Consider the following 17,385-nt stretch of genomic DNA (forward strand, 5'->3'; position numbering starts at 1 on the left):
AAGCATGTAACAACAGCTGGCGGATGTAGTCATTTCTTGAGGCAGTTGTTCGACGTAGTTGTCCATCACAACGACAAGCGGTTGGAAGGTACGCAGCTTTGGGTATGCCACAACAGTTCTTTTCTCATTGATACATGATTTCTCATACTTTGCTTTCCCCATGCATGCTTGGAGTTGAAAGTTCTTCATAGTGCCAGTTGAGCGGTAACATGGCACAACATCAGCATGGAAATAGGGACGACTGATAGACGCATTTATGTGACTATTTTGTTCTCAATGTTCTATATTGTTAGTGCTCGATATTGTACTAATTATGGTTTTTTGTGTGTTTGTAGGTATTTTTGGGCAATAAACATTTTTGGAAAATTCGGCTCGAAAAGTTGCTAAAGGCACCCGAAGGACACATGTTATTCGGACTCGCAGTTTTGGATATGGGGTAACCTATTACTATGGGTCACTCCACTGACTAAGGGGCACACTAGCTGCTATTTGCACCCCAACACATCCACCTGCTATTCGCACACCTGTACAAGATAGAGGGAGGTCATCCCCTACCTTTTAAAATATGGTTTTGGCGGGAGATTTCTCTACACCTGCGTAAGATTCTAGAATGATAATGGACGTGATTTTTGGGCATTGTGTCCGAAACCGGTTGGGTTTATCCTATTTCACCAAAACAGGAATGGTAACATGTTTGAATCGATAAAATAAGTAAGAAGAAGGTACGTGGAAGGCAAAACAGAGGTGGAATATTACCCGGACTTCCCTCATACTGTCACGAGTTGGTTGAAGATTTATGTATGTTGTGTCATGTATGGATGAATATTTAATGAGATTGGAGTGTGCCTACTAGATACAGACGCGTGAAGAATTCAAATAAGCAAGTCTTCATAGCATGCAGGGAAGAAAATATCGGGATTTTTGGTATATCCGTGAGGGTTAAGAGATAATATCTCTTCTGAAGATTCTAATATATCGGCTAGGAGTTTTGGAAATCTTTTTACAGCTGTAGAGGAGGCGTGAAAGGAAAGAAAAGGAGAATAAAATCTCCGAGACTTCAATGCAAGATTGGAGGCATTTACTCGAGATTTTGGGAGTCTGGCGGTATATAAATAGGAGGAGTCGAACTAAAGAGGGGTTATTGAGAGTTGGGAGAGGCTACAGAAAAGAATAAGAGGCTGCAGAGAAGATTTCTCTGCTGCTGCAGAGAAGGAGAAGCTGAAGAACAATAACCGATAAATAGTTCTTCGCAACAGTTGTAACAATAAGTTGTAACGACCACTAAGCGTTGCAAACTTCTGGTTTATATTATTTTCCTCCTTTTTCTTCTTTGTAAACACCATTTGAGCTATAAAAAAATATTTTTAGCGTGTTTTTCACTATGTGGAGCTAAACCTTTCTCTGGGACGATGGAGGAAACCAAAATTCATCATGTGGTAAATTCATTTAATTCTTTATATGACTATTTGCATTGAATTAAAATTAGAAAAAGATTTTTCTTAATTAATTGTCATTTCGTTTGATGGTTTATGCTTAGGATTAATTCTTTATATGCTTAAGATTTAAAATTAATATTTTAAGAATCTACCTTAGGCAAAGAAATAGAGTCAAAATTCTTATTGAATGAGCTATAATGGTTTAGAATAAATAGGTGAATCGCATGAATTTGAATATTTGGTGGAATCCTAGTCCTAGTAATTCTCGAAACATTTTTATTATTTTGTATATATTTGCTAGTTTTATAATTTAAATCTAATAATCAATCTTTTCAAGTCCGAGTGAACGATAACCTTTCTTACCACTATCTAAAATTCGATCAACGACAGGTGCACATATCAGGTAAGTAAGCCAAGGCATCAACGGGTATGTCCACAGTAGCTGCTCGGAGCAGGTCACTCTATATGACTAGTTCGAGGCACCGATGTTGCACGAAAATGCCCCATTCTTTCAAGAGCAGCAGCACCGGGTACATCTCAGCAGGACTGTCTGCAATAACTTACACACATCTACATCATCAGCGTTGCAGGTAAAATAAAACACCAAGAATGCAATGTACCATTGAACTACTCTCTTCGTCCATTTGATCTTTCTGTTTGATTGCCTTTGGTGGATAACTAATCCAGAGTTATAAATCTGCACAAAAACAAATAGATATGCATTTTTTTTGCTAAGTCCAATAGTTTATTAAAGCAAAAAAACGTAATTACAAGAATTACAAGCAGGCATGTCTGTTGGATTCATCTTTATCTGTTTGATTTGTCATTTTCCTCGGCGTCATGTTATAACCGCCACACCATCAGGTATGTCTGCAGCAACTGGAATGCCTTCATAGGTTACCGCATCGCGACATCTTTAGGCGTGTAACAGCGGTATGTATGCAAAGCTCCCCAGTTTTACGTATGCAGCAACCTTCACATGTGCCATATTCATTTTGATAGGATCCACTGACTTGCGTGCCCTCGTCTTCAGTAGATGACCAATTCAATTGTAAACTTGCGTGGAAAAAGAACGAAGAATCCATTTGAGATTCAATGAAAGCGTCAATGGCAGTTGAGACTCCGTACGCATCAGTATCAACATGTGTGGTTTCACTAGTTATTCTAGATTGCGCCATATATGCTTCATGTTTAATAAATTATGGGTATCGAGACAGATCATCGATTAGAGAAAACGAATCAAACACTAATAAAGTGATAGCAATTAACATCGTTCGACACTAACGCCTACGTCCACGGAGAGAAACCCGGAGGGTGAATTAGATTAATGATCTCCAGAGAGTTTGATCATTCTGGGATTAGTTACATTTACATAATGAATCCTATTTATAGGAATATTGAATAAGCAGTAAACCTAGAGCAAGAAACTATCTTGACTAGGTAAACTAAACTTATCTAGCTAGAATACATGATTTATATGCTAGAGACTTGGTCCTTCGAATATCTTCACATACTAACTTCCAATATTTCAATACACCCCCCCCCCCCCCCCTCAAGTTGAACACAGAGAAAAAACGTAGTGTACAATTTGAATGATTCATTCGAAAAGAATCTTATAGCTTTTGTATCTTGAACTTCAATCATCAATTGCTTCATTTGATCTTACGCACTTCACATTATGTTTCTTTAATGAGTCACTGAAACAAGGACCAGTTTTTTTTTTTTTTAAATAATTTGTTATTCATTTAATATTTGAAACTTAAAACGACTAAATGTCGGTAGAAACGTACAAAAATTTGGTTGGTAACCTAGCAACAAGCTGAGCACCAACACCTTTTTGAATAGCAACCCCTAATTTATAAAAAAGAAATTTACCTACACCGCTACTGACATCATTACTGACTAGACAATTCTTCAATCTCTTAAAAAACACAAAGTATCCTCACCTAGTTCTCCCACGTGGTAAAGGCTAGGACACCCAAACCATAACCATGCGAAACACATTGATCTAAGTATTTGTTATGTTTCCGCAATACAACATTGGAAATGGCTTGTCCGGGGACAAAAACATGAACACCTTCACCTGTGAAAGGGGAGACTCCTATAACATCCATACAAATATCCCGACCATTCTCCCAATTAAGAACAAGGATGTCAGTAGGGCGCAATCTCTATTATCATCAGATAAAAACCCAAGGGCGGCTTCTTTACGAGCGGGCATGCCAGATTTGTAGCAAATGTCAGCGATTACGTCATGTACCAGGTCATGCCGAAACTTGAGCCCCACATCCTTGGCACAATGAAGAGCGTGACCCAAAAAAATATCCATGGGTCTACTACAGATTGAGCATAGGCCACCTTCAACAAACATGGGGATACCAAGACGGTAACAAACTATGGCTCTAAACTGTCTTGGTCCAAGGCATTGATTCAGTCCGCTGATTGTTACGACCAAAAGGTAATCTTGAGCACGCTTAACACGATTGCACTGCCACAAAATGAAATCTCTTGCAGACATAGAGAATTGGTTTGGGATTTGCTTCTTAACTGCGTCGAAATAAGTGACTGCTAGGGAGTGCATAGAGGAGGGGGGGAGTATTATCAACGCAATAGTTAGAAGGTAAACCAGATACCTGAATGAAGTTCTGAAGTGCTGAATGATAAACAGAACCTTTGTCTGAAGAAACTAAGTTCCTAAGAATCACCTTTTGAACGAAACTGTTTGACTCTGAGAAATAAGATAACAATAGTGTCGGGTATCTTCCATAGTGTAAATTCTAAGACCACCCTCATGGTGAGATGTTATTGCTTCGTAATTGCACGGTGGGTTCAGATTGTACTTTGCTATGGGTACTACCAACCCAACAACTTTACAACATGCAACTGAGCTGTTTGATGATCATTTATTTCAGTATTTGAGACTTCTGGTCACAGGTGACGGGTTAGGTTTCGGGCCTCTGCAACAACGACTAAGTAAGGACAATATCGGTAGACGGTCAGGTCATTACTGTATATGTTAAACATGATAAATCTTATTAATGGTGCACAACAAACATGTTTACATTTTAGCAAAATAACATGACCAATTTTGCATAGACATGTTAGAGTTTTTTGATGGCAGACATTAACTGGATAGTCTTGTGAACTCTAGCAAACGCCATATCGCTAATGAAATTCAAATCTAGACTCACTGGTCCCCCCAAGAGTTTAACACCCTTAGTTGGTCTGCCAATACCTTGAGGAAAAACATCTTCATCAAAACTTTTAGAATCAGCAGTCGGCCAAAAGACCTCTGTTTTCTTAATATTAAGATGTAAACCTCTATCTGTGCCCTCAGATTCGATAATACTCAGAGATTTAGCCACCTAAAGAGTGTCCCCAATAATAGTCCCATCATCAAAGTACCAGGCATGCAAATCAAGCTTGCACTGTGAGGCAATAGTTTTCACTAGAGGATGGAGAGTCAAGGAAAACAACAATGGAACGAGTGGGTCCCCTTGTTGAACACCAAGTGTCGAGGAAAAAATATATTGATTATAATAAAGTCTAGCATGCCTACTATAGCAAAATTCCACCCAACGCGAAATACCTGTACAATGGAGCCGAACTTCCTTAATGAGGTGAGACCGACTGACCATATTGAACGCGTTTGAAAAGTCAACAAGCAACATTGACATATTGGCGGACTGGCCTTTTAATTCCAGCAAGCTATTTACAGTGTGTAAAATACTCTCACCACCAACAAGTACACCAACCCCGAATTGATGATCTCCCAAGTAAGAAGTCATGGCCTTGCCAACAGAGAAAACAGATATCTTAGAGACCAATATGCGCCAAATGGTACCAATAACTATGGGCCTAAGACCATCACCCGACTTCAATAACGGTGTCAAGGGTGCACTAGCTATGAACTCAACTCAACCATTGGGACATTTTCCTGCCAACCAAAAATTGACAACCCAAGTAATTGAAGACACTAACCCGTCTGCTACTGCTGAAGCCGCCCCACTCAATGCATCCATTAAATTTTGCGCGCGCAAACCATCCTGACCGCAATAAGTTCCTTTGGAGAAACTCTTGATAGCAACAAGAACGGCCTTGGAATCAACCACGATTGAATAAACACCTACTGAGTCCGAGGGAATAAAGGGGGTGGGGTGTTTCGTTAGCAATTCAGCGTAAGTGGACTAGTTGTGAGGGGCAACGCCACTGGAATACAACAACCGAATGGCAGCTGAAAAAATGCCCACAACTCATCTTCTTTCTACACGCATTCAGGTTGGCACTGTCTTGCTTCTTCTTTACAGGTTGTTTACGCGGCAATGAGGCAGGTTGTTGAATCAGTCTACGGATCAACACTGAACAACCAGTATAATCCTTCCATTCCGAAAGAGCTTGGTTGATGGCCTTGACTTGTAACTTCCTCCTCATGCCTGACTTTTCTTCTGCGGAACACTTGGGCCTGTAGACCTGCAAAGTCGCAATGGGGAAAAGAAGAAGTTGTATCCAGGCTGCAATATTATCCGATCTAAGCAAAACTGCGTCTAGACAGAACTTGAGGGTTCTCGAGAAAGCAAGTTTACATTGGTGAGGAATGCAAGAGACTGTCTCTGGAATAACGAATTAAGCAAGTCCAAAGAGAGATCAGCCTCACCAGCTACAAACTCACACATTGCAGAGACTCCAGACTCAACATCAACAGCAGCAGGCGTGACAAAATCATCTTCAGGCGCACAACACAGTCAGCATCAGGTTTACTCAAACCATGAATAAGTTCAGTAGTTGCTCCATTTGCAGGGCCGACAATAACATCTCCATGTACAACGCCTCCCTTACCTTTGCACGGTATCTTCCAAGCACGCAAATGCATGCATTTGCCGCAAAGCCACATACGAAGACGACGAAGAAATCCATCCCGGGCCTGGTAAACCCTTGGATTCGAAGAGATTAAATCTCTGCATATAGCTTTGTTGTCCTCATTGAAGAGATGTTGTCCTGCAAATACTTTAGTAGCGATCCCTTAGCATACCCCCTACCATTGATGCCATCGTTGCAGCCATCAAAACCCTTAAAGAGACAATGACAGAAACCACCATTACCAGCATAAAGGGAAGAAGGCGAAGGAACAAATGCTAAATCCAGAGACGCGACCTGAGGAGAACTATTCTGCAATTGAGAGGATGAAATCCTGGGGTTTCTGGTGGTTCTCGGCATAGTGAAAAAGGAAAAATCCTAATCTGAAAAAAAAATTAAACCCTAAACGAACAGACACTGAAAACAAACAAAAGGGAGTGGAAGGGAAGAACAAAAATGAAAACGAAAAAGGAAAAGAAAACCAAAAGGATATCATGAAATCATTAGCAGAACGATTTTTTTTTTTTTTAACATTCCTTCTTCAACATGAGTAACAAGCAAGATGAAAACTGAACATTTGGAAAAACCAAATAAGAGAACATTGAGGTTGAGTTAATTTCCCAAGATATGAGAGATATTTAGGGAGTAAAAGGTTTTGAAAATGGAAGAATTTATATATGAAAGAATTGATATCCTGTAGAAGATATGAAATCCCGTACCATAAGGTATTAAGGATACGAAATCCGAATATTGGATTGATAAAAAATTGGTGAAATAGAAAAGAAATCCACCAGGTAACAGTGTACCCAAATTCTGGATGATTGTGTTGTTAAAAGCCTGACGTAAAAACACATAATAAAACAAACACATGGATAGATAAGTAGATGATTCAAACAACAACCGAGTCTGTACCCATGACAAGAAAAATTGTTGTTGATAGATGGTATGAAAGAACTCGCAAGCGTAGCTCAAGGATATACGAGAGGTTCCGGTAGATAGGTAACCTGAGCATACTCAAGGACATACAGTATTTGACGCAACATATATTCATTGAAAAGAAACAACAATGATAGAAGCATCGATTGCTTGAGTGGAAATTAATTTCCATTTTTGAAATTCAATGGATCTTTTTTCCAAAAGAAGAAGAGATAGTAACCAAGTCAACGTATACTTGATCATCATTGATTGAATTAATTGATAGAATGACAAAGATGAAGAGACTAATTATCTCATTAGAGCAAAACGTAATATTGATCGACATGAAATTCCAAAAAAAATATATTTGGAGTTAACGATTTGATCAGAATTTATAGAGCCAATAGATGATGGCAGTATCAAAGAACAAAACTAGTTAGATCAACTAGTTGTTCACTGGGTTAATGAAAAACTTTGTGCAAATGAATTGAACCAGGCACAAAGAATAAGGCACAAACTAGTTAGATTAAACCGATGATATTCAACAAAAATATTTTAGTGAATGCATATTTGTTCATCCACATAACTTTGACGGAAATCAAATTGTTGGAATACCAACCAACAAAAATCAACTGATTAAGATAGTATTGCGTAGACCTGAAAGCATATATTGATGCATTCGGTAGATTTGTGAATAAGACAGTACCAAAATATAAACTTGATAAAAAATATCTTTAGTGCTAGAACCAAATCAGTTTGACAACTGATGACAGGGGAATCACAAACATAATTGATTCCAAAATGGAAAATATTGTTAAAGGTACTTATCTGTATTATCAATTCATATGATGATAGAGATACCACAGTATGGCCTTGGGCCATTATAGATGAACTTAGAAAGGTTCGATTCACTCCCATATGCAAATTTAGCTGCGACGATGAGGCTGACCAACATGATTGATGCTTGCGTGCCAGCCATAAAGAATGTTGTTGATACGAGAACTGCCATATATCGACATAGCAGAGATTTAAAAACTCCAACAAGTCAACAATAAGTAAAAACTTGATTTCTTTATATGCAGGAAAGAAAATATTTATATACAGATTAAAAAGTTTGATGATAGAAACTTGTCTTGGAGATATCAAATCGAAACAGAGATTTCAAACTTGAAAAAGTAAAAAGAGATTACCGAAAATGGTAAAACAACACAGTGAGTTGTTGCTTGACTTGAGTTAAAAGACTCACCTTATATGAACACAAAAATACAGCAAACCAAAGGCGTCAAATGCAGATGTCAATTTATGAACTACGGAGATTTTGGTAGTAGACCACAAGAATGTGGAAAATAGTTGTAGTCAAAATAAATGACGACATCCTTTTCTATAATGGAAGCAAAATATATCGGAACTGAACAGCAGGATATTCAAAAATGGAAAGTATCCTGGGATTTCGTATCTATAGGATTTTTTAGAAGAATATGAAATCCTAGAATGGAATAAGAAGATATTTGGTTCTTGAATTAAAAAAAAAAAAGAAGAACATACCATGTTTTGAAACTTGGTTTTCACTAAGAAAACCCTAGTTTAGAATTTGATCGACTTGGATAACAAGGATTAATATCAGAATATTTTTGATGATCAGTAAAGATGCAATGAATGGAAAAGTATATTTATGAGAGTAAAGGATTAATATCAGAACATTTTTGATGATGAGTAAAGATGCAATGAACGGAAAATTTGATTTATGAGAGTAAACTTGACCTTACAGATGCTGCCATAGACAATTTATGTTAATACAAACACATATATTTGGTATACAAAAACAAAACATACCATGAAAAAAATCAGTTAAGTGTGAATTAAGCTTATGAAAGCTTGAGCAGGAAAAGATCTGAAATATCTTTATCTTGATTAATGGAAGAAGGAAACAAATCCTTTCCAAAGCTCGATACACAATTCTGATGACAACGAAAATAAATTTTCTGAACTTCCTTGTGATCCAAGATACTAACCCTAAGAAATATGGGTATTAGAGAGATAATCCAGCACCATGAAAACATCTCATTAACTTTGATGTATGGATAAAAACATCAAAATTAATAAAAAAATAACTGATAAATGGGAAAACAAATATTTAATTTTATATAGCAGAAGCAATATGAGCGAATCTCCCCACTCTGATACCATAATAAATTGTGGGTATCGAGACGGATGATCGATTAGAGAAAACGAATCAAAAACAAATAAAGAGATAGCAATTAACGTGGTACGGTACTAACGCCTATGTCCATGGAGAGAAACCTCGTAGGATGAATTAGATTAATGATCTCCAGATGATTTGATTATTTTGAAATTAGGTACATTTACATAATGAATCCTATTTATAGGATTATTGAATAAGCAGTAAACCTAGAGCAACAAACTATCTTGACGAGGTAAACTAAATTTATCTAGCTAGAATACATGACTTATTTGCTAGAGACCTGGTCCTCCAAATCTCTTCACATACTAACTTCCAATATATTCCAACAATGTTGAAGGTATGTATCACGTCGGATCATCAAGTGAGCAGCAACGGCGGTTGATAACTCTAGCGGGTAGTAATGCCTACACTCATCACTTGGTGGCAGCAACTTGATTACGGGGTTGGTTATGCCACAACAACAGCGATGCTTGTGCGTCCCAACAACATTAATGAGTCTCCATCGGTTGACTGGGCACCATGGCAACTCTGCAACATCATGTTTACATCAGTCGCACCAGCAGGTACGTGACAACGAAAGTATGTCTATATCAGCATTTCGTTTGTAGCAGCAGTCCGGTAACTTGGTTTTGCTTTCTTTAGTTCTCTCGGTTGTATGTTGAGTTTCCGAGTCCGTACATACTACTTACTGATTTCACCGAAATGCTTAGATTTACCATCTTTCTGCATTATCTTAAATGATACTATAAGTGTATGGCATTCGTAAATAAATGTTCTCTGTATTTTAAACAATAAAATGAAGTCATGGCATGGGTAACAAGTATTTATTGAATAAATGTGAAATACTTAAATTTTCGAGTATTAACAGGCTCATTAAGAAGCCTATTATAAGGGCTCCGAGCTTTTGATTTCGAGGGCTCCTATGGATTCAAATGTCCCAAATGTGGATAGGGGGATATTTCACTTATAGTAAAATATTCTTTAATTATATTTATTACCACCTTATTGTCCTTAAATAATTAATTTAAAGCCAAAAACTAAACCTAAACCTAATCAATATTGCCTCTTCTTTTTCTCCATAGTCTCTTCTTCTTCCTTTTCTTTGTTCTTCATCATCGATTCTCTTCAAGTAATTACTTCAATGATAGGAATCGAAAATCCACCCCTTTTTGGTTGCTTTTGATCGCATAAATAGGTTGGATTTGATCAAGTTAGGATTTTGAAATTGTTTTAGAATTACATACGGTTGGGAAATATAGGTTTTCCCAATCGTTAATCAATTATACGGTTGGGAGTTTCACCGTATTTGAACCTGAGTTTTTTACGGTTGGGAGTTCCAACCGTATATGGCAGTTAAGGTTTGGAAAATATAAACTCCCAACCGTATGTTAACTTGGGATAGTTACGGTCGGGACTCCCAACCGTATATGGTAGTTACGGTTGGGAAAATGGAAGAACACTAACTAATGAAGGACATTACCATTAACAAAATTGATAGATTAAGGGGTTTTGTTAATAACTATTTCATGACTCTTTATTTGTTATCTTGTGAGCCCTAACAACCAAAAATTTGGAGCCCTAACAACCAAAAATTTGGAGCCCCTAACATAGGCTTCCTCACTAAATGTTCATATGATTGCTCTTGCTCCGGATGAGTGTTTGATCGTAAAGTGACAAGAAGGTTTCACCTTGCTTGATCTGTGGAGAGGTCTGAAAAACTCCCGGAAACATGGTGTAAAACTAAATTTTTACAGACACCCGTTCCGCTGAGCTGTCACATGTCATGTTGGGTATCTTTTTCTAGTGGAAGCCTCTCCCTGATCGTACACTCATAGATACTTACGGGGGATCCGAAGAGATTGCATGCAAATGCTTTCCCCAATACGATTGTTTGAGACCGACAGTGCTTTCCCCGATTCTTCGTTGTATGCGTTGTTATCCAAAAAGAGTGGTGGTGCTTGCCCCGGCTCTCTTTTAGATGTGCAAAATGAGACTATAAAGTGTATGATGTACGAAACAGAAGTGTTTATGTATTTGCAAACTCTTTAATTGTGTGTGTTGTATGTAAGCCCCCATTTGGTTTGGGGAGCTGGTTGTCGAAGCTTTTGAAAGTAAAAGTAGTTGCCTTGTAGAGTCTTCGCAGCTGCATTTAGTGATATTTATTAACGCTGATGATCGCTCCCCTAGCAGGTTTGTAGCATGCTGTGTGCCATATGTACGCGCGGGTACATTGTACGATTTGGCTGTGTACCTATATGAATTACTAATGGAGGAGCAGTCAATTTCTAAAGCACCAGTAGGGGGGCACAACAACCATCACGGTTCAAACAAGCAGATGACCCACACCGTAGAGCTCTTTAAATATCACGGTTCAATTACTATGGTGCAGGTACTCACTTGGCCTGTGGGAAGCGGTCTTATTGCCCTCGATCAAGGAGCAATAAATCAACTCTCAACTTTTCCAGCACCACCAACGTAGCTACGAGTACGAGCTCACTGGAGCAACACTGAGTGCATTCATCAGTTTGGAGCGTAACCAACAATGCAACTATTGCTCATACCAAGGGTCAACAGGATGCAAAGAAACTATACGATGAAATAACTTTTCTAAACAATAATGACGGTGTCTCACCTGCTGATACAATCTCCATTCAAGGAAGTGAGCACCATCTCAACTTGATTGGGAAGTAGTTCAGTTCAAAGGCCACACCAGTAGCACATGCAATAGTGGTGATGCACGGAAGTAACCAGGAATGAAACAACTCAAATGAGGATGCACAAATTCTCCAGCTCGGGTGCAGATATTCAAGCTCTACAATTCGAAATAGGATGATCCATCTCATCAAATTTGCGCAGTAACGACCAATGTGCAGACTCATCATTACGCAATATTAGATAAGGTCCCTGGTTGGGGGAGCAATGGACTTTTATATCCCAAGAATAGAGCTGCATATACAGCTAGTTCATATGTATGGGAATGCGAAGTAGCCACAGATGCAGTTCAAAGTTCGAAGCTTCTCCTTGTTTTGTTTGTGTAGGTTTGCTGGTTATTGGAGATGGACTCATTGTATCCCAGAAACGAAGATTCTATCACCAACTACTGCAGCTGACATCCATTGATTTAAGGGTCCCTATTTTCGGTTTTCGCCTGGGGCCCTAAAAATATTGATACGGCCCTGCATGGGGCCATCATTTAGCTCTATGGTGCTTTGCTGCTATAGTCATGGCTTCTCCTTTTAAGGAGATGTTACGCCCGTTACTGATCAGCGGAGTGGGAACCTCGTCTCATAAGGAGTGGAATGACACTCTCCTTTATGCTGGGGTTGTGAAACTCATACATTAGCGGGAGCGAGAGCATTATCACTTGAGCTTCGAGATCGCACATCGTCCATATACCCAACAAAAACAAGAAAAAACTATGGCCTCCTACGTACAGTTTGGTGACGATTCTTCTCAGATATCTTCCATGTAACTGCATCTCTAGCAGCTCGTCAAGACTATTATTTTTGCCCCATTACACAGCTCCTTGGAGGTTTGATGAATATGCTTCGCAGTGATAAGCTGATTATGATCCGTTCTGTTGATTGTACTTGCTTGGCTCTGTATCAACACTTAAAAATTGGACTGACTTGACTGTCCACTTTTGATCGTGGTGTACCTATAGAACAAAATAAATAAAAATGCTCGATATCCTCCTACCAATTTCCCCTTCTATGAGATGAGTGGATGCTTAGTTCATCATATAACCATGAAAGAGAGTTTGTTGATTTCGCATCGTACATATTGCCAGCATATGTGGCATTAGTTGGCATTGCAGCTTGTACCTTATTCTCATGGTCTAGGAAACCTACACAAAAGTAAAACAAAGAATTGTTCCAATAGATGATCTACTCGTACTTCAAACTGCTTCTTGTCTTTTAGGCTACGCTGCGGTTACATAGCCTCTTTTGTACTTCAACAACAATGATCTGCGCCACGCCGTGGTTACATTGCATCTTCGCAGCAACATTGAACTGGGCTATACTGTGGGGAACGATCATCTTCGCTTGAACTTGACCTGTTGCATGTGTTCGCATTCAAAGATACGAAAGCTTTAAACTGATGCAGATGAGAGCCGGGATATGGGAGCTTTAAAATAAGTGAAAAATACTATAACCCCCTACTATATGGGTTCAACACATAGAAATCCAACAAAATGGATCCTTCATTGTCAACTCCATTCTTTCACATTTTGATATTTCTAGGCCCAGAACTTTAATTTTTAGGGCTTGATAATAAAGTGACATTTTCATAATGTCAAATTTACCCTTTTCAATATATACAAGAGAAAAATCATAAGATCCATTCATTTCTTCATTTTCTTTCTCTCTCATCTCTCTCGCTCGGTTGCAGGTTGCAGAGAAAAAAGTTTCAGGGTTTGCTCTCTCTCAGACGAAGAAACAGGCCGAGAACACGATTTCTAATCGAAATTTCCAGTGAGTAATTATTTTATAACTTAGATCTGACCTTTACAAAAAAAGATCCTGATTATCTAAACATAAATTCGAAATCAACATCAATTATTCTTCGGAGATTCAATGAAAATTCATCAGCAGGAACTGAATATGAAGATTCTCGTAGAAAATCAAATCGAACAGGAAAAATTTCAATTCAATCGGTTGATTTCGTAATCTGATTTCATTTTTTCTGCAGAGATTTCGTTCTAATTTAGTTTTCTGTTTGAAGATTCATATAAAGTTTCTAGGTTTATATTTCTTTCATTGATTTCATTTGCTTTTTTAGATCTGGAAGAATGATAGTAAATCATCTGCGTGTTTGTTATTAGAAGAAGAAGATCTGTTAGAAACGATGATAAATCGAAATTTTATTCTCAGTGTTTTGGAATTTTGGTGCATTTTTGGAGTTCATCCTGGTTATGATGTAGTTATTTAGAGATTTGAATGGATTGATTCAATAGATAAAATAGTTGAGCATCAAATAATCTATGAATTCGAATCAGTCAAATATTATTTCAATTTTATTTTGAATCTGAAATTAAAGCTTGTGAATCTCAAGTTAAGGTTTCATCATCTCTTCTCAGTCTCCATTCAAGTCAGAAGTCTTCTATAATCTAATTAGTTATTGTTTCATCTCTTTCATTTTTTTCAAGGTTTTTTTAAGTTGGGATTTCCTCTTCTTTGTTGTTTTTCATGTATGTAATGATGTTTTAAACCTTAGGACTTACTTATTGTGCAGGTTCAACAATGGAACTATGAAGATCTTCAACAACAACAGAAATAAAGAAGATAACAACTAATCGTCATTCACAGGTGATTCAAAATCTGATTCTTCTTTTGCTTTGGAAACAACTAATGAAGAAGCTGTTAATAGTAATAATTTTCATCTGGAGATTCGGTATCACCAACATCTGAAAATTCTGTTTTTGAGTTCTAAATGTTTGATGAATTGCTTCTGTTGTTTGGTTTTATTGATGTTGTTTAATTTTTGTAATTTAAGGATACGAAATGTAGATGAAGTATTTGGATCTGGCATTTAGTATGTTTATTTACATATTCTCAGTTTTTACTAAACAAAATTGTTACAAAATGTGAAGAAGGACACACAAAACCTTTTTTGAGATCTTTACTTCTTTCAATTGCTAATAAACCCAGTATGTCCATCCTTCCAGGTAATGAAGTTTTCTACACTTCCTTGATGCAGAACAACTTTGGGTACTGGAATCTGTACCTGGAGATGTAAATCCTGAAGAGAGTGATGGAGAAGTTGAGAAGGTTTTCCAGACCTTGCAAAGTTTACCCTCAGAAATCCCATCAAGAAAGTAAGAGTTATTCTCCTTCATTTTGTTGTACTTATGTATACTACAGTTTTCATTTGTGCAATTGGGAAGTTGATATATACATTCATCTACACTACCATATATATGGATCCACTGTAAAGGTGGACGACTTTTGGAGTTCATGAACTGCCAGTGAACAACACATTTGGAAGTGTTTTCTTCTTTCATGGAAAATCATACCTTCGTAAGAGAATTGACGTTAGTAGATCAACTATCTAACATGTCATATTATGTTTCTAAAACTCAGGTGGCTTGTAGATTACATGATGGAGCTTGGGTTCTTCAAATCACTTTCCCAGTGGGTTGGCAATAACCTTATGAAATCTGGGGACCATGAAACATGGGCTTTTGATCTCCAAGGTGCTGTTGATATGTTCAATTCATACAGGTATGCCCGATTATCCTCATTAATCTGCTGGTATTAGCTCCTGTTTGTGCTTTATTATGGATGTGTAACTCTCAGTTACACAAGCTAAGTGGATGTGTAACTTCTAGTTACACAAGCTAAATATATGTGTAACTTCTAGTTACACATGCTAATTAGATGTGTAACTTTTACTTACACATACTGATTGAATACAACAGCTGAAGGTTTTTAACGCTTGGAAACAACTTATTCATGATTAAACCTAGGTAGTACTTGTCATCTTGTATAAGAACTCCAATTTGAATGATTCAGGTTTCAGTTGGTGATATTGTGGTGACTCCAATTTGAATCAATCAATTTATTCCAATTTGTTCTTTTGAAGCTACTTCAGGTAACGTTTTTGTTTTCATTCAATATGATTGACTCATTTAGTAGTTCTATTTTCTTATTTAGTTTGATTAGGTTTTGATTCTTGTTTTGGTTGTTCTATTCAGGTCAGAGCAGAAAAATATAATTTTTCTGGAATCAATGAATTTTGAATCTAGGTACGTTTAGATTGTTGTTATTACTGTTGATGTTGTTGTTTTAGGTTCAATTTCTTGGTAATACTAGTTGAATCCAATCATCTAAAAACGATGAACTCTCATGATTACAATGGATTCAGTTATTGACTTGTATCTGTAGATGATAAGATGAAATCTGATTGTTAAAACATCTGTAGATGTTGGGACTTACACATGCTTGTTTAGTTAGTTGATTATACATGCTTGTTTTATGACTTTTGGAGGCTGGCAGTATTGCTTTTGCATCTAGACTAATTTGTGTATACAATGATTAGTTTGGCTGATATTTTTATGTTTCTTTTACAGGAAAATCAACACTTGTGGTGGTGTTGATGGTGGAGGTGCAGGTTTTGGAGGAGGATGAGGAGGCAGTGGTGGTACTGGATCAGATTTGAAAGATAATTTGTATTTGGAGTTAGTGGTGGTGTTTTGGTATGAAGCTGAGAGGTTTGGTATGGATGTTAGAGCTGTGTTAGACATTGTAAGTTGGATCTACTTTACATTCTGCTTGTCTTAGTGGTGGTGTTTTGGTATGGATGTGTAATTTTTAGTTACACAAGCTAAATAGATGTGTAAATTTCAGTTACACATGCTAATTAGATGTGTAACTTCTAGTTACACAAGCTAAATAGATGTGTAATTTCTAGTTACACATGCTAATTAGATGTGTAACCTTTACTTACACATACTTTGCTTTAGGTAACTTAGGCTTGCAAGTTCATGATAAATGGCATATTCCATATGCAGGTGTAACTCCTAGTTACATAAGCCATATGCATGTGTATCTCCTAGTTACACATGTTATATGCATGTGTAACTCTCAGTTACACAATTCAGATGCATGTGTAACTACTAGTTACTCTAGTCAGATGCTTGTGAAACTGAATATACATTGTTGTATGTACTGTTCATTTTGATCTTATAAATACTGATTGCTTGTTGTTATATTTCAGGTTTCAGATAACTTCATAAAAGCTAATTGCTTAAACGTGGTAATGATCTCGCTGGAACTGGAGTTGACGTTGAATACACAAGTCAGATGCATGTATAACTCTCAATTACACTAGATAGACACATATGTAACTCTCAATTACACTAGACAGATGTGTGTAAATTCTAGTTACACATGCTAAAAAATTGTTGTAAATGAATATTAAAGTAATACATGTATTTTTTTTTTTTGTGTTTTCTTTTTGATGTCTATTTTCTGC

The 17,385-nt window shown here is 37.2% G+C and overlaps 1 long non-coding RNA gene across 3 annotated transcripts; it reads left to right on the plus strand.

Annotated features, from left to right (window-relative positions):
- The first annotated feature begins 13,832 nt into the window (after positions 1 to 13,832).
- Positions 13,833 to 17,159, plus strand: LOC113361712. Of its 3 annotated transcripts, none has more exons than XR_003365281.1 (7): positions 13,833 to 13,883; positions 14,644 to 14,717; positions 15,086 to 15,226; positions 15,492 to 15,632; positions 15,924 to 16,002; positions 16,481 to 16,655; positions 17,128 to 17,159. It is a non-coding gene; the product is annotated as an uncharacterized LOC113361712 (long non-coding RNA). The 3 variants fall into 3 exon arrangements; XR_003365280.1 differs by having other exon boundaries at positions 15,109 to 15,226; XR_003365282.1 differs by lacking the exons at positions 16,481 to 16,655; positions 17,128 to 17,159 and adding an exon at positions 16,106 to 16,156 and having other exon boundaries at positions 15,109 to 15,226.
- The last annotated feature ends 226 nt before the right edge of the window (positions 17,160 to 17,385 follow it).

The sequence above is a fragment of the Papaver somniferum genome, chromosome 3 (assembly GCF_003573695.1).
Source record: "Papaver somniferum cultivar HN1 chromosome 3, ASM357369v1, whole genome shotgun sequence".
Lineage (NCBI taxonomy): Eukaryota > Viridiplantae > Streptophyta > Magnoliopsida > Ranunculales > Papaveraceae > Papaver > Papaver somniferum.